Source organism: Dermacentor variabilis, chromosome 1, assembly GCF_050947875.1.
Source record: "Dermacentor variabilis isolate Ectoservices chromosome 1, ASM5094787v1, whole genome shotgun sequence".
Lineage (NCBI taxonomy): Eukaryota > Metazoa > Arthropoda > Arachnida > Ixodida > Ixodidae > Dermacentor > Dermacentor variabilis.
In genome coordinates, this window is record NC_134568.1 from 2,715,854 (window position 1) to 2,738,714 (window position 22,861).

Sequence of the window (22,861 nt, forward strand, 5' to 3'; positions counted from 1 at the left end):
CAAAGAGAGGTGCTGCCTCCGCCGAGGGGCCGTAAATGTCGAAAACACCTGGCATCGGCTCAACCACCAGGATCCACTCTTCCCAGGACACGACTAAGCCGTGCACGGTTACACGCGGGAGGGTCCAACCCTCGTGTTCTCGGGTACAGGCGCCCAAATCTTTAACTGGCGTGCGCCAGCGGTGACTTTTCTGTGCGTCAGCGCCGTATGACGGGGCGAGGCTGGAAACAGCCTAGCAAACGATGGGCCTAGCTGAGTGCGCTTTGTCGGCATGCGCTTTGCCTCACACTGTTTCTAGCCTCGCCCCGTCATACGGCGCTGACGCATGAAAAAGTCGCCGCTCGCGCACGCCAGTTAAAGATTTGGGCGCCTGTACGTGGTGTCGCAACACACCCAGCGCCTGTTGACGCGGACGCCCCTGCGGGGCCGAGTCATTGAGGCAGTATGTATTTGCCCGGTTCTAATACGACCCTAAACAAAATTCGTGCCTGCTTTCTATGCATCCAAAGTAGAAATCTAATGCACATTTGATTTCTCAGCAAGAAAAATGGCCAAGGTCTAATATTTGTTGCACAGTAGAGGCTGCTTTCCGATTATCAGCTTCGCCGCAATACAGCCATGCTATGCGGTAAAGCATACAAACGCCACGAACACGGTTTTGGTTTTGTATTCAATTGCACCATACAGGCAATTTCCGATTAAATTTCCTTGAGAAAAAAAATGTACACGTTAGCGTCGGGTAAATATTGTAATTAGCCATTGTGAGCTATTGTTGCTGCTTAGAAACCTTCCTAGGCCAGACCAAAAATAGGTGTTTTCTATGAGAAATGCTGCGTCTTCAATGCATTTAGTTCCCTGAACTCCACCACGACATGCTGCCGCTAAAGACTTTACTATTGGTGTCACCATAGTTGCCACATGCTTGCATGCTGACTGGCCAAGTTAGAATTATCTGCCGAAGGCTAATTTCAGAATCTAGATAATGAAAATTTGGGCCCATAGAAATGCATGGGTGTCAGCCGGGACCATAAGTCAGAATCGAAATAAACCAAAAATATAATTAACTGGAGTTGAAATAATAATATTCTTTCCTGTGATCATTGTCTCCGATCAATATTCCACCAACAAGAAGCGCGCGTAAAATGGCACGACATAAATAAAATTTTCTTTCGTAGCTTCATGTTACAGATAGGCGGCTACTGTGGCAAAAATTACGTGTTACTTTGAAAAACAATGTTAAAGATAGCAGTTCACCAGGCTAAAACTACAATTGTACCGGCCGACCAGAGTCACGGGCGCAACCAAAGCAAGTAAAACCTTAAAAAAATTTACAACACAGACTTCCTGCGAGAAAAACTGCGCGTCATGTTGCATAACCCATGTCACAAATATGTATACGTAACCAAAAGGTGTCAACATAAATTTGCTGTTGCGATATAGCACTATTATTAGAACGTACGTGCGTAATGGATCTCAGCGTCCGCAGCGAAATTACGTTGAACATGCCGCGAAGCGCGCCTCCGCCCCCAATCCAGATAAAGCCCCTCAATTTTTCAAAAGTAGCGCCATTCTTAGATCTTTCCGCCACCCCGCTCACCCTGGCGCGTCCTCCTCCACGCTTCCGGTCGCCCCGGCCTCCTCCGCTCCCCCATTGGCCCATCTGTGTCACGTGGAAGCAGGCGCCGCGCTTTTGTATATTTTTTCTTTCCACCGCGGAGCAGGCGCCGCGCTTTTGTATATTTTTTTACTTTCCAGCGCGCGCCGACCTCCATTGTTGGGCCTGCGCGACGAAAGTACGGCAGGTGGACTGACGGAGTGCGTTAGCGTAATATAATGTGTAGGGCCGAGAACTTAATTGCGATGCCATGCTGCAGCGCCCTTCGGTTGCCGCAACAGACACAGCGAGGGAAAAAAGCTTTTTGCTTTGCCGTCCGGTGGGCGCAACGCAAAAAGAAGTGTGGATTCGCAGGATCAGGTGGGCTGACTTCGAGGAAGTGGAAAAGAACGCACGGCTTAGTGAAGTAAGGGCCACGGCTACTCACAACTTCTTATTTCGAGCCTAGATCACGCCTTCGGTTTCGAAAAAGTGTGTGTTCATGCTCTGCGTGGTTTTTAGCGCGTTGTCTGACTTTTTTTTTTCGAATGTGCTCTCTTTGCTTCATGTAGTTTCGTCTTGCGGTGAAATGCACGCATCTGCAGCTGGCCTGTGACATAAAAGCGACTTTATTCAGGGTGTGTTTTGAGCTCCACCAGAAGTTAGCACATTCTCGACGCTTTTGCAAGGCTCAGTATGACTTACGATGCAGTCTTTTAGCTTCGAATGTACGCCCGCATGTATTGATTTGGTTTGTGGTGATTAACGTTTTTAACGTTCCGAAGCGACTAAAGCTAGGATGCAGGTCGTAGTGGATGGCTCCGGATAACTTTATCTAGCTCGCCTGGGGATGTTTAACGTGCACTTTGATCGTAGAGTCGTACGTGGGCCGGTAAATTCCTCGATGGCGTTTCATAATACTCGCGCGGGCGCGCTAGCGCTGCTTTAAAAGTTGGTGCCTCGGCGCGATTGTATTTCTTCAATAAATTTTATTTACTAGTTGTAACACCTTGCCATTCTTTCGTATTATTGACGGCGCCTCCAGGGCACCAAAGCGGCAACGGGAACACCAAAGCTAGAAGCAGGGCTGGATGGGGCTCGCCGTAGCCTGTGCATGCCAAGGGGGTATAAGATCGCGGACAGCCAATTTTGCATGTGAACACTCCCTGCGACGCCTGCATTATTGTAATGTCACGTGCTCTTCAGAGGCCTCCGTTAGCCATTACATGTGCCCTCCTAGAGCAGTACTTGTTCACACAGCCGCACACAGCCATTCCGGCTGTGGGCGGTCAGCAATCTCTCACGCACCGGCCGAGCAAAAGTATCCTGCAGGTATGAACCCACGAAACCACGTACACATACTTTCACGCTGTGAACACCAGAAACTTTGGTAATTACGCGCGTGTTTGAGTACACCGCGAGCTTGCGTCGTGTTTCAGCAACACGAACTCTCAACGTCGCGCGCTTTACGCCTTAAATACGCCTTGAATAATGGTCCTTTACTCTATTTCTTCCGCAATTGCAACACGAAATTCTAAAGGCCAGTAACCGACTGACGAAGAAAGATCTCGATTGAAAAAACTGCTCCTCAGGGCTCGAACGAACTTTTCTGCGAATTTCCTCCCGTAGCGTGTTAGCCGTCGTCTGCTACGGCAGGCCCACCACCGGCGGCGCCACCGTCGAGGCCGCGCCGAGCGGAGGAGGAGGGAAGCGAATGGCGCTACTTTGGGAGATTCAGGGGCTTTAAATCCAGATCGTTCGCAGCGCCCTCGCACAATTTTTCCACACTGGGCGCCTCAGCGGGAGAGCGCCGTTCGGTCCAATCTACTGTTGTCTAGTACAGTCTAATGTGTACAGATACCTTGCGGACGCCTTCTTGCTGTTGTGGCGTCCATCTGCTGCGAACATTTCACCTTCGTCAGGAGCTGCAATACGACGCATTTCGGTAAGTGGTTCTTTGCATTAAACACTATCTGCACTTAATCAAAAATACTGTTTGTCAAGCATGATCAGCTCCAGCGTCAGATGCTGGACGCTATCTTTTTTTCTGACCATTGTAACGGTACATCAGCTTAGGAGGCTTACGACCAGGCAGCTATAAAACATTTACCTATGTACGCATTAAGTATTACGAGTACATGAGCCTACTCGCCGTGGTGGCGTAGTGGCTTTGACATTGCTCTCTTAAGCCGACCGCGACGGTAGCATTTCGAGGAGGGCGAAATGCAAAAACGCCCGTGTAGCGTGAATTGCGTGCACGGTAGAGAACCTCAGATCGCCGAAGGCAATCTGGAGTCCCCGACTACGCCTTGCCACATAATCAGATCGTGGTTTTGGCGCACTAAATGCGAGTAATCCAGTAAATGAGCATGGAGTAACGTTTTTTTTTCTCTCTTCCTTGCTTTCGGAGACAGGTGAACTACTTGAGAGATAGAGTGGAGGCGAATTGTGTCCCGCACCTTTCTTGAGCCGCGAGTCCAACGAACGTACTATGAGCTGTTTCGCTGCTGCCTAGATGCCCGGATGTTCTCTCCCGCGTGCTACCTGGCACGAGCGCGCCGAGCATGCGGAGGCTGAACTTCGTCGTCGTCAATTGACCGGTGACGGCTCGCCGTTAACTCGCAACTCCATGTGTCTAAGGTCGAGGTCACGGTGTAGGAGTATTATGAGAGGCGTGCCAACGGCGGTGTGCCTCGCCGTGCTGAGAGCACGTCGACGATTCGCGCATGTTTAGGCCATCCTCTGAGGGGCGGCGCTACATTTTCGGGGCCGCTAAAACCCCTTCGTAATTTGAAAGTAACGACACTCTCCCCCCTGCGGCGCTTTCCTCCTCGATTCTCCACGCCCGCCGGCTCCGCGCGCTCCGCACGGTACGCTTTTTCTCCTGGGCTCTCGTGAACGGGCCGCAGCATTCTGTGGAGGCGCGTTATTTTCGGCCAGTTGCGCGTCCCAGTGGTGTTGAAAATTTTGAGAAATGCTGATAACAGCATCGGTAATGCTGAAGGCAACGTTTATGAGGAGGTTGATTTTTCCTGAAAGCCCTATGATCGTGGTATACTGATGTAAAAGGAGCTTTGAGGAGAGTTCTATACTCCAGACAGTTTTTCTGCCACATGACGATATGCTTTAATTTGCGCATCTGATCTAGTATTGCTTGTGGTACATCCCTGTGCGTGTGGCTTATTAGGCAAAAGCCTTAGATCTTTAGCAAAGTTAATTAATGGTTGATTAGTGATTGTATTGAGATGGATCAAGGTGTATTATGGAGGATTCACGTGTATTGAGGATAATTAAGGTGGATTAAGGTCGATGAAGGTGAATTAAAGCGGATTAAGACGCATAAAGAATGATTGCGGTGAATTAGGGTGGATTAAGACCGATTAGGGTGGATTATGGTTAATGAAGTATTAAGGAGGATTAGGGTCTTATAAGGATGGTTAGGGTGTATAAAGGAGGATTAAGGCGCGTGAACAAGGATTAAGGAGGAGTGAGGTTAATGAAGAAGAATGAAGGTGGATTAGGGTGAAATACGTTGCACTGCTAAACATTATTACCTGCAGAACATTATCTGCATTACTACATTATGACCACAATCATAATTGATTGCTCAACCTTCGTAATCAAAGTGCATCGATGCAATGATTTCGGTTCGTGTTAAATCAATGGAAAAAGCTTCCCCACAGAACAAACCTACAGAAACCGCTATTAAAGTGAAGATTCCCGGCCTCCGCCTAAATGTCGATATCAACAGCAAGCGTGCGCGATCACGTGACCCCCCCCCCCCCACTGCACATTGCCTGTATCCGTGAGAAAACCGAATAATAATCGTCGCCCACTCATGCGTGTGTGGAAGCGGAGTTCAAAGCAAATTGCAAGAATCCAAAGTGTGTTTAGGTATCGCCTAAGAGACGCGAATACGAAAGCCTTGTACAGCCTACTGTAATTCACCTTAATCCACCTCCATCAAGAATACTTCTCCATAATCCACCCTAATCCTTCTTCATCAAACCTAATCCACCCTAATCCGTGCAGAAGAACGCTAGATCGTCTGCACAAGCTAAGACTGTTTGTTGCATCACTGGAATACACGCCTCTTATTTCGGGTATGAGCCAAAGAAGGAGCCACTTAAAGCTTTTGCCTTAAAAATATTTTTGAATGGGACCATACCAACAAGACGTAGCTGCAAGGATTTATACAGAACTCGCTACACAAAAGGGCTATAGCGCGAACTGGTTCCTTGTCAACTTGCTGTCCATTGGTAGTATAAGCGTGGTGCGTGTAGGTTTCGGTATATCCAGGCCCAGAGAATAGCGTCGTCGACGGTGTCGTTTCCGAGGTAAGAGTAAATACGTTCGCCCACATAATAGCTACGTTAATCTACGTCTGTGGCTATCTAAAACTTGTTATTGCTGACCACGTAGTCCTTTGTTAGCAGGGAAATTCATGGCGACAGTCGCAGGCATGGTGCCACCAGATGTGAAGACAGGACTTTGAACAAGCTTAAGTGGAGGCTCCGGCGCCCTTACACCATGGAAGCTGGTGTGGATGAGCAGCGAAGCTTGAAAATTGCAGCATCGAAGACAGCGAGAAAGACAGAATCTAGAGAAGAGCAGCAATGTTGACTGCATAACATTTTAAACGCTCCAAGGTGAACTGCTTTCGTGGATCTTTGCGGGATTCAGCAAGATATTTGTTTAGTAGGGCAAGTCGTTCATTGGTAGCAGCCCAACGAACATAAGCTACCAGTTCATCAATAATTCGCATGTGTGCATTTACGCCCGCCTACATAAGTTGCTTGGGTAGTTGCTTAAGACCGGGCTTCAATTAAACAGCATATCATTACGTGATTCTCCGGCCTACCAAGTGGCATTGATTGATAGAAATAGGACCGTAATCATCAGGGATTTCAGTGGCTCTGATTTCATCTACAACAACAGCAGCATTCTTCAACTGTGAAGGGCAAGCATGTACAATCTCACGTGTTCTTTTCCCGCTCTATCAAGGGTGCTCGCACCAAAACATAAAATATTACCCACAGGGAGGGCAGAGCCGCTACGGAATGAAATTATGGGGTTTTACGTGCCAAAACCACTGTCCGATTATGAGGCACGCTGTATTAGCGGACTCCGGAAATTTGGACCACCTGGGTTTCTGTAACCTGCGCCTAAATCAAGGTGCATGGGTGTTTTCGCATTTCGCTTCCATCGAAATGCGGCCGCCGTGGCCGAGATTCGATCCCACGACCTCGTGCTCAGCAGCCCAACACCATAGACATTTAGCAACCACAGCGGGTGCGCTACGGAATAACAGTTGTTATAAGTACATATTTATTTCAAGATTATACCTGCGGGAAATTTTGGCGTGCTTGGCTTTTCCTCAAACAATTTCACTCACCCACCACTAGGAAATGAACATTAAATTGACGGTAAGAAAGCGGCTGGGTTGTGTGGACGTGTGCAGTCGTATAAAAATTTAATAATTGAAATGTTAGGCCTTCAAAAATATTTGATATATGTTTAGATCTAGACGGCAACCCTCAATTCTGCGATACTACGGAACGATAAGTGTGGGTCACATAAACAAGCTTATTTAGCTTTAACTTACATATATATGATTTAGTAGTGTAAGCTGTGAATTTAGAAATACGTTTATGAATAGGATTTAGGACTCTATTCCAACCTGCACATACATATGGAATGTTAATTTATTAGAAATATGCAAATTTTTAGAGCCTTTCCTGGGGCACTGCTTGTGCACAGACTTAAGCAAATATGTTTTTGTAAAGCGTGGTTGAGCAATTTAGTATATAAATATTCATGATTAATATAACCACGCTGCATCATGTTAACTTCGTGTGTGTGTGTGTGCGCGCGCGCGCATTTGTGTGTGTGTGCGTGTGTGTGCGTGTGTGTGTGTGAGAGAGAGAGAGAGAAAACATTTATTGTCTGTAAGGGGTGACACCGGATCTCCGGTACCGCTCGCAAGGCGTCCAGGGAGCCCGTTGTCACCCTGAGGGGCAGGGATTAGTAGACGAAGCGGTTTGCCGCTTCAGCTGCCAGACAGACAATGTTGGCCTGTGCCGCCGGGCCCTCGCTATGAAGCGCGCTCTCCCATGCTTCTTCGTCCTTGCGTAAATTATATCCCGGGGAGTAGCTGCACTCCCATAGAATATGTCTTAGCGTTCCTATTTTGTCGCAGAATCTGCAGAATTGGTCCTCGGGATTTCCTGTTTGCGTGAGGTATCTTCATCTGGGAGACGTGTGGTTCTTGACTTGCAGGCGGCGCCAGGTAACTGCCTCTGCGGACGTGAGGGACCTAGCCGGGAGTGGATATTTCCGGCGTCCTAATCTGTAGTGCTCTATGACCTCGTGGTAGGTCGCGAGCGTCTCGGCCTTAAAGTCAGGTTCAGGCAGCTGTCCGTTCCGGAGAATGAGCGCTCGGGCGAGGGCTTCGGCGGCTTGGTTTCCTGGTATGTTGGAGTGAGCGGGTGCCCAGGTTCTGGTAATCCCTCTGTCCATGTTGCCTTTCGATAATATGCTGTACGCGTTGTCAGATATTTTGCCTCTGCAGAAATTTCTTACTGTTGATTTGCTGTCGCTAATAATCACCTTCGCGTCCGTAGTAGCGTACGCTAGGGCGATCGCCGCTTCCTCCGCGGCCGTGGCATCTACTCCGCTTGTATATATCGCACCCTGTTCTACTCCGGACCCGTTGACTACCACGGAGACGGAGCTTCCGTCTCCGCCAAGGGCGGCGTCTGTGGAGGCCACTGTCTCTGGTGGCATTCTGCTTAGCTTTCTTGCCAAGTGTTTGTCTCTGTGCTGGCATCTTTCCTCTTCGTGTTGTCGGTGCATGTTTTTAGGTGTCGGTGCGACCTTGAGGGCTTTCCTAATTTTGGACTCAATGTGGAACGTCTGGCATTTGGTTCCTCTGTTCCCGTGTAGTCCTACCCAGTTTAGAATCTGCTGGCCTGTCTCGGTTAGACTCAGGCGTTCGAGTTGTGCCGTTCTCTTCGCTTCTGCTAACTCCTGCCATGTGTTATGCACCCCCATTCCCTCTAGTGCCTCGGTTGAGGTCGAGATTGGTAGTCCCAGGGCACGTCTCGTGCATTTTTTTATTCTTACGTCTAACTTATTTCTTTCTGCTTGTTTGATGTTAAGAAATGGGTTTGAATAGCAGATCCGACTGATGAAGGCTTGGACCAGCCTTAACTTGTAGTTTTCCCTTAGCCCTCTGCCTCTGGCCGAGATTCTTCTAATGATGCTTACGACTTGGTTAGCGTGCGCGTCTAGCTTAGCTAAGTCGTGTGGTACTTTCCTGCTTTGCTTATGAGCATGCCTAGAATTCGGATCTCATCTACTTGCCGAATTTCTTTCCCGTTAAGTCTATCGAGATTCTGGGAGGAGATGCGTTGTCTGTCCTCATCCTGGGCCTGATGATTAGTAGTTCCGACTTCGTCGGGGAGCACCGCAGCCTTTTAGTTTTGGCAATGAAATATACGTTGTCGGCTGCCTGCTGGAGCCTTTCGTCGATAGACGCATCGCTGCCCTCGTTAGGCCAAACGTTCACGTCGTCTGCGTAGGCGCTCGTCTTTAGTCCTTCGATCCTTCCTAACTTGCCGCGGCAGGTCTTCCATAAATAAATAGCAAGGGTGATAGGATGGCTTCTAGCGGGGCACCCCTGCTTACTAATTTAATCTCTTCCGAGCTGCGGCTTTGCATTTGCAGAGTGCTGCTCTGTCTCTGAGAAACGATTTTACGTAGTCGAAGGTCCTCTTCCCTACGTTAACATCTGGCAGGCCGTCGAGGATGGCCGAGTGGCTGACATTATCAAACGCTTTGGTCAAGTCTATGTTCAATATTGCATTCGTATCTTTGGTCTTTCGTTTGTCTATAATATCATGTTGGAGCCTTAGCATGGTATCATGAGCGCTAAGGTGCTGTCTGAAACCTACCATGTCGTGGGGCCAGATGCTGTTTTCTTCAACGAACCGAGAAAGTCGCGTCTGAATTACCTTCTCCATTAATTTGCCTAGGCACATGGTCAGTGAAATTGTCCTGAGATTTTCTATACGCGGGATTTCACCCTTCTTAAGAATTAAAATGATGTTGGCGTGTTTCCACTCTTCAGGCACTTCCCCGGATTCCCGCACTTTGTTTAGATAAGCTGTAAGGTGAACTATAGAGTCGTCGTCCAACTTCCTTAGCATTCCGTAGGTGATCGTGTCTGGCTGTGTTCCTTTTGAAGTCAAAGCGCGCGGCTTTGACCTCTGTTACTAGAATGAATTCGTCCAGTAGCGGATTCTCCTCTCCCTGACATTCTCATATCATAGATTCCTTTAGGTCCGTCGATGAGCTTCTTCAACGGTATCTTGCCTTGATTTTCTCTATCTCGGCGTGGGTTTTGGTGTTGGTGGGATCTACGAGGTGGCGCAGCATCTGCCACTTGTTTGAACGGCTCATATTCTTATCTAGCTCGTCGCCAAGAAGTGCGTACTCTTTACGGCCGCGCGCGGTCCCACGCGCTCCATCTTGAAAATGATCGGCAGACCGCTCATACCTTTGAGTGCGCTGTGTGTTCGCCGCTCTTACGTTGAAGCGGTAGACACGAAGGTCACTTCGCTCGCTGCGGCTGCCGCGTTGCTCACACCAGCCTTCTGACAGCGAGTGTCCGCACTCATGCAGTGTGATGTGTTCGTGTTTGCTCCTGCGCGCTGACACCATATGTTTGGTAACTCAGTTATTAAACGAAGGTTTCCTAGTTTATGCGGGGCCGATAAAATTACTATCCTTACTTAGTTGTCGCAGTCGATGTTTCGCCTTGCGGGCGAAACTGCAACCTCTTTGATCTTTACACTAACGGTTATGAACATCTATAGACAATGTGATAACATTATGAGAACAGTTACGGGTAATTCCCTTTATTTTCACATTTTCTAGTTTCTCACTTGAATCGTACTATATCAGCAGACATGTGAGAAACTCCTCCTTTAAATAGAATTTCTACTTCTAATAATGCCTCTCCTGGGACAATAAATGAAGCATTCCTTCATTATGGCGATGTCAGTTTGGTCTGCTGTATATATGGCACATATCATAGAGATAGATACAAGCTCAGGGCTACGTTCGACACACATGAGCAGTACTTTAACGTTCAAACAAAATTACTAATAAGTTGAAATGTGAATAAGTGAAATGTGAACTGTGAACGGCTATGGGGGAGGGGAGGGGTATAAAACAGAATGCTGCAAATTATTCAATAACAGTGACGGAAGAAGCAAATGTGACCGTCTATGTCACGATACACCCCTCGCCATAGAGTCGTCGGTAGCTCCAGCATCGGACATCTTGCGTGGGAGCAAGCATATTTCCAAACCAGTGTGGCGAAATTGACTTCATAAAGCCTTACGAGGCTCACGAGAGTAGTCAAGACGATCCCGACGCCAATACTCTGCGAAATTTGGCCACAGGCATAATGCTTGGGCTCGTAAAATATAGCGTCCTCTTGGATGGAACGTGTGCTGAGCACGGGCCTGGCGGTGGAGCAAGGCGAGAGTGCAAATAATCTCAGTGGCGCTCGTTTACCACTGCCGATATGACGGCTTCTCGCTTATCCTTGGACGTCCAGGGAAGGCGGACACAAAGAAATCGTACATGGAGATACGTCGAGGGACTTGTCCACGGGACAACAACAGTGGTGTCTGTGAAGACACGCTGCAGCAGCTGCTTTCTCATGGGAAACGCCCTGTGTCATTTCGACAGGAGTCAGGAGACCCGGCTGCGATGGCGAAACTGCATGAAGGACAAGTGTCGCTTGCTACATGATGCCTTCCCCCTGAAAAGTTACCATCAAGCAAGAAATCATAATGAAGTATCAGTTCACGCCTACGTAGATATTTTCTTAATTTCATGTAAAGCTGTGTGCTTTTCATGAACAATATCGTCCCGTAGAGAATTAGTTGACTACGAAGTTGAGAGATAAAAACATTTCAGTTCTGTAAACTTGGGCCCACAAATAAAAACTACTACATCGGCTATTCTGACGGTAGCGTCTGTGATTTCCGTGCATTCTATGCCAGTGTCATTCGCATATATGTAATTCGAATTTAATAATGTGAAATTTATTCTTTTAAAATTTTATAATTTGAATATGTACAGTTCTCCACAGCCATATATGTACAAATGGCAAACGCGAAATTATCGGAGCCAATATTGTCTGCGTGTACAGTGTCATAAGACAACCTTGATAACACACATGAGCTCATTCTTCGATATGTAGCTTCAGTTATGACGAGCGCTGGCAGTGTCGTAATGCGAGCAGTCGTTTCTATCGCACCTTTTCCTTAGAAGTACCATGTCAGAGAGGACAAAGTTACCTGAACATTCATGATATACCATTTATAGATACACAACCAAAGGTAGTTTATATATAATAATAGTAATATTTGGGGTTTTACGTGCGAAAACCACTTTATAATTATGAGGCACGCCGTAGTGGAGGACTCCGGAAATTTTGACCACCTGGGGTTCTTTAACGTGCACCTAAATCTAAGCACACGGGTGTTTTCGCATTTCGCCCCCATCGAAATGCGGCCGCCGTGGCTGGGATTCGATCCCGCGACCTCGTGCTCAGCAGCCCAACACCATAGCCACTGAGCAACCACGGCGGGTAGTTTATATATATATATATATAGACATGACGGTACTATGGCAGCTGAAACCGACCAGCGTCGCAACAGCTGGACTGGGACGAGGTGAGGGTAGAGCAATACGCACAGTCGCCAGGCAGAAATTGTACGGAAAGCTAGAACTCCCTTTCGTTATCGCCGAGAGACTGGGTGAGAACGCGTGGCGTTTGTGGTACCCGGCTAGTGATACTGGGAGGGGGGGAAGCGCAACAAAAACAAGTTTGTGTGCATTTGTGTTGCTTTAAGAAAATAGAGTTTCAGCAGAAGTGACGACGTGCGTTTGTTGCTTTTTTGTTTTCTCGTCTCCAATATATATATATATATATTTATATATATATATGAATTGAGGGTCTGCTGGGGTCCGGTCGCTGAAGAGGCACTTGTACGTTGAGGAGACACGTACGAAAATAACGATGCTTTATTCCCTACATTGCAGCGGCTGACCGGCGCTGACGACGGCCGGACCCTTGTCGAAGCGTAGGAGTTATGCATCGTTTTTCTCGAACGTGCATCCTGAACCTGCGAGCACCTATGTTGAAGAAGAAGAATAAGTTTATTTTACCACATAAGTACGCTGATATATACAAAGCGGTAGGGATGGCAGGATAAAAGCTGCATAACGGCAGCTTGACTAGCCCCACCTGCCCATGAACAACAGGCAGCAACATGGCAAGATATTCGTAGTACATACTTGTGGAAGGGTTAATATACACATATTCACAGACGTATATATATACACACATTTATACATATAAATACATACACACATGCCTATACGCATACATATATGCAAGAAAACCAGGGGGCACGACATTGCTCTGGCTATGTTCTCACACCCGTTCTACGCACAGGTCTTGGCGCTGTCCCTCCTGAAAGCTTCCTTCGGGGGCTTCGCTACGCCGGGCATTCCCTTGCCACTGGTGCGGCCTTCGACGAGCTTCATCAATGACGATGTTCCGGCTGAGTTTCACCGCTCCCAGCCAATTCCGTGCCAGCATCCAAGACTGACTGCGACATCTGCTCTCACCTGGCAACCAAAGCCTTCCAGCGTCACGCGATCCGAGGGGCGGATATATAAGCAGCACTTGTCAGCTGAGCGTCCGGGGCACGACATTGCTCTGGCTATGTTCTCACACCCGTTCTACGCACAGGTCAGTTACTTACAACCTGCTAAATGTTATCGTAGTTCTAATCGTTGTACAGTAGCGGTGTCGTGCCCCACCAACTTTCTATATGTTTTGCGAAAGTGCCTTGTAGGGTTAGTTTCTGCTATTGATGCTGTATCGGGTCTTCTGTTAATGCTCTCGGGAGATATCGAGAGTAACCCTGGCCCTAGAACCAATGCTGCACCTACAGGTTCTGACAGTGCCAAAATCACGGAAATTTTTGAAGTTGTTAAAGGCTTGGAAACGAATCAGGCGAGGTTTCTTCAAGAAATACAAGTTGTTAAAGAACAACAAAATGTGCTGAATACGTCAGTCCAAGCCCTTCTTGGCAGGGTGAATCTTCTGGAAACTGATATGCGTTCTCTCAAACAGACTGATACGCTCAATGCAGCTTCAGCTCCGTGCGCTCTCGACGCCCTTCGTCATGATATGATGAAGCTTAGGGCGTCACTTGATAGCGAGAGCAACAGATCCAGAAGAAACAACCTTATTATTTTTGGCCTGGATGATTCAACCGATGAGACGTGGTCTGTATCGGAGGAAAAAGTACTGTCTTTCTTCGAAACGCAACTGGATGAACAGGTTACCCCAGAAAGTGTAGAGCGTGCTCATCGGCTTGGTAAATCCCAAGGAAGCAAAAACAGACCCATCATTATAAGATTTGTTAACTTCAAGGATAAGGAACGTATCCTATCTCGTGGTATCAGGCTCAAGGGTACTAACTTTGCGATCCGTGAGGATCTCAGCCCTGACGTCAGGCTTGCGCGATCTAAACTTGTAAGTTATGCAAAAACATTGAATTGCTCTTTCAAACTTCGATACGATAAGCTACTCATTGATAAGAAGTGCTATGTTTATGATGGAACTCAGGATATTGTTGTTGAATTGAAAAAGTAGCAGAAGGGGCGGCACCCGAACAATAAGTCCTCAAAGCAATGTGTGCGCACGGGACGTTCCGCTCATCCAATTTCAGAGCTTACCATTTTAGTCGTGAACTGCAGAAGTGTAAAAAACAAAACTGATGAATTCGCTACTCTGACCTCTTCAGTAAAACCCCACGTGATTATAGGTACGGAGTCTTGGCTCGACGAAGCTGTTGGTAGTTCCGAAGTATTTCCACCTGGTTTTCACGTCTACCGTTCCGATCGCAATGCGCATGGCGGTGGTGTCTTTCTACTTGTTGACTCGTGCTTGCAATCATCTCCCGTGTTAATCCGAACTGATTGCCCCGAGTCAGTTTGGTGCAATATCCGATTTGAAACTGGGCAATTACTGACAGTTGGCTCCTTTTACCGTTCCCCGGCTTCCACATCTCCTGAGACCTTCACAACCCTATCCGATTTTCTTTCTACAATAAATAATGACTATATTGTTGGCGGTGATTTCAACATGCCTGACGTGAGGTGGGTTCACTATAAGCCTGTCCTTGCTAATTCTTCCGCTCTGTCTATAGCATTCCGCGAGGCAATAGTTACCAATGACATTTATCAGTTTGTTACTGAACCTACTAGGTATGGTCCGAATAGCTCTTCTATCTTAGATCTGCTTTTTTCAAACCAGCCATTGCTTGTGTCTGATAACGCCGCAATTCCCGGTATTAGTGACCATGACTGCATTGTGGCGCATGTGCAGATTGTCCCCTTCTCATGTGCACATGATCACCCAAGGAAGGTATACTTTTTTGAGAAAGGCAATTATGTTTCATTGTCTAATGATCTTGCTATATTCTTGCAGGAATTCAGTCATTTAGCTCAGTCCGCAGATTGCAATACCCTATGGGATACATTTTCCTCACACTAAAGCACCTGGCTGACACACATGTTCCATGGAAACATTTGTCTGCAAAAAATCGTAGTGATAAGCCTTGGGTAACTCGGGAAGTCAAGCAATTGATTAAAAAGAGACATCGCCTTCTGAATGCTTATAGAAAGCAGCGTAACCCTTCTGTATTTGTATTGCTAAAAACCCTTGGAAAAGATATAAAAGCAAAAAACAAGGTTGCTAAGGAAGAATACTTTTTAGCATTGGGCCCAAAGTTACAAAATAACCCGAAAGAAATGTGGAAGTGTTTAAAAACGATTAGCAAAGAATCAGTTGGCATCCCGAACTTAAACAACGGTAGTGTACTTCTTACTAATGATGTCGATAAAGCTTCCTGCTTCAATCTTTATTTCCAATCATCTTTCACAACTCCCTGCCAGAATGAATTACCGCCTATTCCCGACAATGTGTTTGAACCTATACCGGAACTGGTCGTGACACATGGTGGTATACTTAAGTTACTTGGCAATATAAATGTCTCTTCTGCAAGTGGTCCTGATGGTATACCTTCTTATGTGTTAAAGACTTGTTCTGAGACAATCGCCCACTATCTGGTTATTATTTTTGAGAAATCGTTAAGTACTTCTTGTTTACCTAAGGAGTGGAAAGTTGCAAACCTGGTACCAATCCATAAAAGTGGCCCAAAAAATATTGTCTCCAACTACAGGCCAATTTCTCTAACTAGTGTGTGTAGTAAAACACTGGAGCACATCGTATACAGTTCCCTAATAAAACATCTAGAAAACAATAATTTTTTTAGCAAATATCAGCATGGTTTTAGGTCTGGTCGTTCTTGTTCGACCCAGCTCCTAGAATTCAGCCGCGATCTTTTTCATTCATTCGATCTCGGTATACAGACTGACTGTATATTTCTAGATTTTAAAAAGGCATTTGATTCTGTTCCCCATGTTTTACTGTTGTATAAGCTATCATCCCTCGGTATCTCTCCTTCATTGCTTGATTGGATTAAATGTTATCGACAAGAACGCATGCAACGTGTTGTAGTTAATGGCTCACAATCTGATTATGTTGATGTTACATCGGGAGTTCCCCAGGGATCTGTTTTAGGGCCATTGTTGTTTTTGGCCTACATCAATGACATTGCTCAGGTTGTGTCATGCAAAGTGCGTCTGTATGCGGATGATTGTGATTTATCACTGCATTAGGTCTGCCACTGAACACGAGTGTTTGCAACGCGATTTGGACTGTATAACACGCTGGTGTGTTAGGTGGCAAATGTCTTTAAACCCCTGTAAGTGTCAGTATGTGTCCTTTACACGTAAACAAAATCCACATCTATTTCATTATACAGTAGACAATGTCCAGCTATTGCGAGTAACTCAGTATAAGTATCTTGACGTTTATTTCTCATCGAATTTAACTTGGACTAAGCATGCTAAATATGTTACAGCGAAAGCCTGTAAAATGCTAAATTTTGTTAAACGCAACTTCCGGCTAGCTCCTCCCAAAATTAAAGAACTACTTTATTTTTCGAACGTAAGACCCATATTAGAGTATGCCTGTATGGCCTGGGACCCGCAAACCAAAACTCTGTCTAATATGCTCGAGCATGTACAAAACCGCGCAGCCCGTTTTGTCTGCAATAACTATGACTTCACTTCTAGTATTACAGCACTTAAGGATAGCTTGGGCTGGGAATTATTAAGCACACGCAGAAAAAACATGAGGTTGGAAATGCTTTTTAAAATTTATTTCGGCCTGGTTAAAATAGATAGAGAAACTTACCTTTTACCTCCTCATTTCTTATCTCACAGAAGTGACCACTATTTAAAAATAAGAGAACTTATTTGTAGAACAAACGTCTTCAAACATTCATTTTTTCCACACACAATATCACAGTGGAATCAGCTACCGCAGGAAATTGCTGATTGTCACACTGAAGCATCGTTCAGAGCATTTCTGCTGAGCATTTAGTTGCGTGAATTTTTTATATTGTTGTGTTATTTTTTGGTTCACCAGTTCTGTATTTTGTCGAGCTTATGTACACTGTACATTCCCCCCTGCAATAATGCCTTCGGGCGCTGCAGGTACTTGAAATAAATAAATAAATAAATAAAGAAGAAGAAACACCACAAAACTGTAGAAGGTTCCAAGACACAACGCATGCGCGAGCCGGGGATTGCAGCGCTCTCAAACATAAGCCTGCTCTAATAATTGCATAGCTTATCGCAGACATGGGTAATGAACGCAACTTCTGCGATGCAAGACGCACGATGCTATCCGATGCAAGATTTTTTTTTTATTAAATGAAGCATTGTAATGATGGGAATTTTTTTTTCTTATGTATGACAAGTAGCTGGAATACAATAATCACATTACAGGGTAGTTTTGCCTGTCCGTACACTTATTACTTAGCAGGGGCGGCGTCCCACTGAAGTTCTCAGGTATGCATTACTACTGCGGCCATGAAATTATGAATCGCAATTTTATGTATCCGGCCATCTCGTGTTTCTGGCCACTCGTGGCCAACTTGCGTATTATCGAGAGCTTCGCTGGGCTCGGGCCTCGAGGAAGTTGGAAGAAAAGGACAGGCAAGTTTCAGGACTGAATATGTGTGCAGGTACCAATATCGGAAGAGCTGCAACGCGTCTCCTATGTGCGGTGGTGGACAGAGTGTCCTGCTTTTCACGCGAAATTCCTTGATTCCCAGTCCAACTCCGTGCATTTCCTCGGCGACCTATCTGCGGATATGTTTCTCCCCACGTAGTAAGGTGCAATAATATAGCGAAAAGTACGATGCGCTCGGATTGTTTAAATCGAATAGCTTTCTTTGGCTCTTTAGTTCGCTGTCGTGGTGTTCACACTTTCACCGCTGATGCGAAAGCGTCGACGCAGGGGCGTATGGCCTCGCGCCACCGAGTTGCGGTGAACGTCCGTAGCCGAACGTCAACTATTACAACCGTCAGAGACAGTTTTAGGCTCTGATGCTGTGGTGGAGCGCGCGGGGAACAAGAGATCTCCTTCTCCCTCTCCCCCTGCATGGCGGCGCAAAGGCAAGAGATTGGCAGTCGAATTTTACGCCAACTTTCGCACCGCCTAGGGAGTACACGCAAATCAAGAATAAATTCTGGGGCTCCATGGAGCCAAAAGCGCGATATGAGCCACAATCACGAGTGCCGTGAAAAATGTTCCGCCACAGCCGAGGGCTAGTGGCGGAAAAGACGTAGAATCGGAAATAATTTTTTTTTCTTTCGTTCGGCCAGTCCTGCATAATCAGTGTGCAAGCGCGCTATTGGATAGCGAGTTTTCTCTGTTTTCTGGAGTTTCCCTGACAAACAAAAAAAAAAAATTTATCAATCATCAATGGCTAATGGCAGAAATGGAATAGTTTTTAGCTATTAGCGCCTTATAGCTCCGCAGAAGCGTAAAGCGATTTACTTGCATCGGCAATCATTGTCGCCGGTTATTGCACAATGCTTCTGTTATTATTACTTTTTATCAGTTTGCTCCTGCACTTCAAACAAACACCCTTCCTTAAGGGCCTTCATCGCAACGACCGTTTTCTAGAGCATGGACACCCCATCATAAGCATCAACTTGTTAAATAAAGGGCAAGCCACACGCACCTCTGTAAATCTTTTTTTTTTACTTTGAAGTGGTTGCGCCTGCCCTCAGCAACGTAAACCAATGTTGGGAAAAAAAAATAGAGAACGCGATCTCAGGGTATTGTAGAGCTTCTATAGCAAGGAAAAATTACGAAAGAAAGCGTGCAGATGACACAAACACCGCCAAAGCGCTTTAATCGAAATGCACTAACATTTTTGGCCAATAGTATACGCTGCAATAAGAAAGTGCGCATAGATAAAGAATTTCCAACGCGAATGCGCATAGGGCTGTTTTTTACCTTCTTGTACTTTTTTTCTTTAAAAAAATAAAGAAAACACAAACCTCGAGGCTCTGCGATCACCATGCAGTATGTAGACACAAGACACCAAAGAATGCAAACCACATCGATAAATTAGTCTTAAGAGGAAGCTTTAGCTCGGGCCCAACGTTAACGCGGCCTATTCAAATACATGTAAAACGCAAAAACGTTTTTCGGAGATAACCCCTGGAGTTAGTTTAACGAAATTTCTTGCATTTGAGAGAGAAAGCTAAATTCTAGTGACTGCTGGAAGCTGAGTTGCGATTTAGGGCTTCAATCTATTAAAAAATTTTTAAAAATTTGAAAGTTTGAAAAAATAGAAGCACGAATTTTATAATTAATAGCTCTGCATCAAGAAAAGATATCGCGGTTCTGTAAACGGCATCCACTAGATCATTGAAAGCGGACAAATTTGATATGTCATATTATATCTTACCTGAATTTGCTACGTTGTGTACTGTGGGGATGCGCGACTCTCACGCGTCCCCTGATATGTTGTCTTCCCCGCATAGCTCACGTCTCCTGTAATCCGGCTTCGCCGCGTGGCCCGAGGCCCGCAGCGGTCAGTGTGGTTGAAGCGCAGTACGAGAGATGGCGCGAGTGTTGCGCTGCTAACGCCGCCTCACGGCGGGGTTACTTAGGCGCGTAAAGGAGAAGGCTCTTCCTCTTTGGTTCGAGGTCGTCAAGCGGCGCGGACGTTCCGCGCGTGCGCCGATCCATGGTCTGCGAGACCGTCTCGTGGGGCCTCGTTCTAACGCGCCACCGTTCGCGTGACCGCACGCGCGAACGACGAGGCGTTGGGATCCAGCATGGGGCGAACATATTCGATCGCTATCCGGTCGCGGTGAGTCGGACTTCCTAGATTTGTCGCGCGCCCATAGGCATGTCTCGGGGATAGCAACTCGGCTAGCAGGCATTGGTCTATGAAAGGTGCAATAAATGCGCTTGTGATTGTTTGCACTACTGTGTTGTCGTTCCTTTGTCCCAAGAGCACGGGTGTGAGAATCCCACAGTACAAGGGTTCCGCAAAATCTGTATTTCCATATTACTAAATTTTTGAGGTTCATGTGTAACATGTCAATTTTGTTCGCTTTAGATGTACTATTAGATGAAATTCACATAATTTTGATATAATTTTTTCATTGCCGAGATACAGCGTTGTAAACTTGGATAGTTTCGTTTTCTGATATTTTTTAATTATTGCCACTTTTCAATAAAATATTGCCGACTTAAATCAAGAATTCGAAATCAACAGCCACTAGATTTTAAGTTGTTCTTTTATATGCAACAAACCTCGCCAAATTCGGTGCGCTGGTTGCCTCGAAAAACGAATTCACCTTTTGCATGTATTTAGATAGGAGCACCCGAGCTAAAGCTTTCTCTTAAGTGTAGTGAGAAATTGTTCTTGTGCATTCTATTTCTGTTACTTTCTTTTTATAGAAACAAATTAACTGACATTCCAAATATTACGAACATCATTTGGTCGCCATAATGGTGGAAAAATTATCGATGACGCGCCCTGGGCCGCCAATCGGATAGCTCGCCCACATGACGTCATTTGGGGGATTCACGTGATATGGGCAGGGGCGGCTGAAAATTCCGCCGAGCAGTGTGCTGCGATTGGCAGCGATGTACGTTTTTAAAACCTTATAATAATGCACGCGCCTTACGCTTACTATTATCTCAGCCGTAGAACGTACTTCATTCCTCATCCGCGGCTCAATAGACCTCAAGCATTAACGCTCCGTCTGCTACAAATGAATACGTACCCCAATCCGTCGCTCTTACATAAAATCTATCCGGATACTTACACCAGCTCTACCTGCCGCGATTGTGGAGAAATAGCCACGTTAGACCACATGCTTTGGCGGTGTGCCCGGTCACGCTCTATCATCGATAACAGCTCGGCCAGATGGGGGGGGGGGAGGCGGTTCTCCGCAGCCATCTTCTGACTGACCAACTCTGGTTTGTCCAGCAGGACCACGATGCGGCCAAGAGGCTCGGCCTTCCGGGTTCCACGTGGGAGCGGCCCGCTTCGTCACGATCTGCAGGACTTCATTAAAGTTTTCCCATACCATACCATACGCGGAGCAGTTAGATGCGTTAATTAATGATCAGAAGGACCTACTTTAACGACTCAGTACGTTTGTACAAAATCGTCACAATGGTTTCAGGGTCACTTTAAGAGTCGCTGTGCCCGCAACGTGCGCTGCCGCGCGTTCTTATATGCGCTCAATAGTCGTAGCACGCACTTTCGGCAATTTTCAATCGTTCGCGCTGCAAACCATTGAGTGTGACTCAATGTTCCTCGTGCCACAGCTATACATATCGACGCACGTGAATATTCATTCCTGCCTCGAACTACTACGCCCTGCCATCATCGGTTATGCAGTGCGCCTTGGCTGAAACCTTGGAAAAAATGCACAATGACGTCATTACAAACCGGAATATTTGTGTTTGCTTCCATTCGTTCACGTGTATATTTTTTTACTTTATTATAAGCTAGTACATATACAACGTATCGTCTGTTTTATGAATTCGAATGTTTTTCATGACTTAGAAGAGTCATTGCCAAATTGTTGTATTACTGTTAAAATTATTAGTTTATCTGTTTTCTATCAATGTCACGTTCTTGATGTAATTTCAAAAGTAATGGCCGGAGTGTTGTACTACGGTACAAATTCTGTCTGTATTTTTTTATGACTGACACTTCTATCGTGTAATTTACCGTGGTAACACCCAGTTTTGTACTTGTGATGCCTTAAATCCCACTCTGTAACGGCCCTTATGGCCAACAGTATCGTAAACATATAAATAAATATAAATAACAATGAGCATTAAAATGCGCCAGGAAGTAAATGCAACTTTACATTGCGCTCGCTAAACAGGCGCCTCGTGGCTGTAGTGCTTGCTAATACATCGGCCTTATTACTGACCATAGCGCGAGTGCATGCACCGGGTGTCCGCGTCTTCATATTGAGTGGAAACCCTTTCCAGTATTTCTGTATGCGAGCAGGGGAGTTTTCGTGGGCCATACCGTGGGTCAGGATAACGAGAGTCTGTAAGCGCACCGACTGCCTGGCAGTTCATAACTGTTGTTTCCACAAATTCCAAAAGCGGAATGGAACTGTGGGGCTGCTATAGAACCATTTGGATTTGTGTGAAAATAAAAGTGACATGATAAAGTTGTGAGTAAAGAATGCTCCGAGAGGATCCAAAAGAACACGCAAAACAGTATCGGTCAAGATGTTGTGCACATAACCGAAACGGTTCTCAACGAATTTTCGCTCCTATTGCCATCCTGCATGGATAGCCTGAATACCCTTAACGAGCTCGTATTCATTAGTCGAGCTAACAAATACCCTGCCGCGTTGGCGTCAAATCCATGCGACGTACGCCTCAGGTTTCGAGTCTAGTCATGAGTTTAGGGTGATTATAAGTTCCATTTGCTGCCTCTTTCTTTTTTCTATGTGCATGTAATAATAAAACGCATGCGCTAACGCAGTTGCCGTAATGAAATAACTTAACTATAGAAAACAAAAATAAATTAAAGCCTCTGAAGCCTAGGAATGGTTCAGGAAGTCCTCAGGTGATCTTCATCTTTTTCTAATCATCATTACGCATGCACGAACATCGCGAGCCTCATGAAGACAGCGAGCGTGCCCTCGCGTCATTGACCCGTGCACTGCTGCATGTGTTCCACGTTC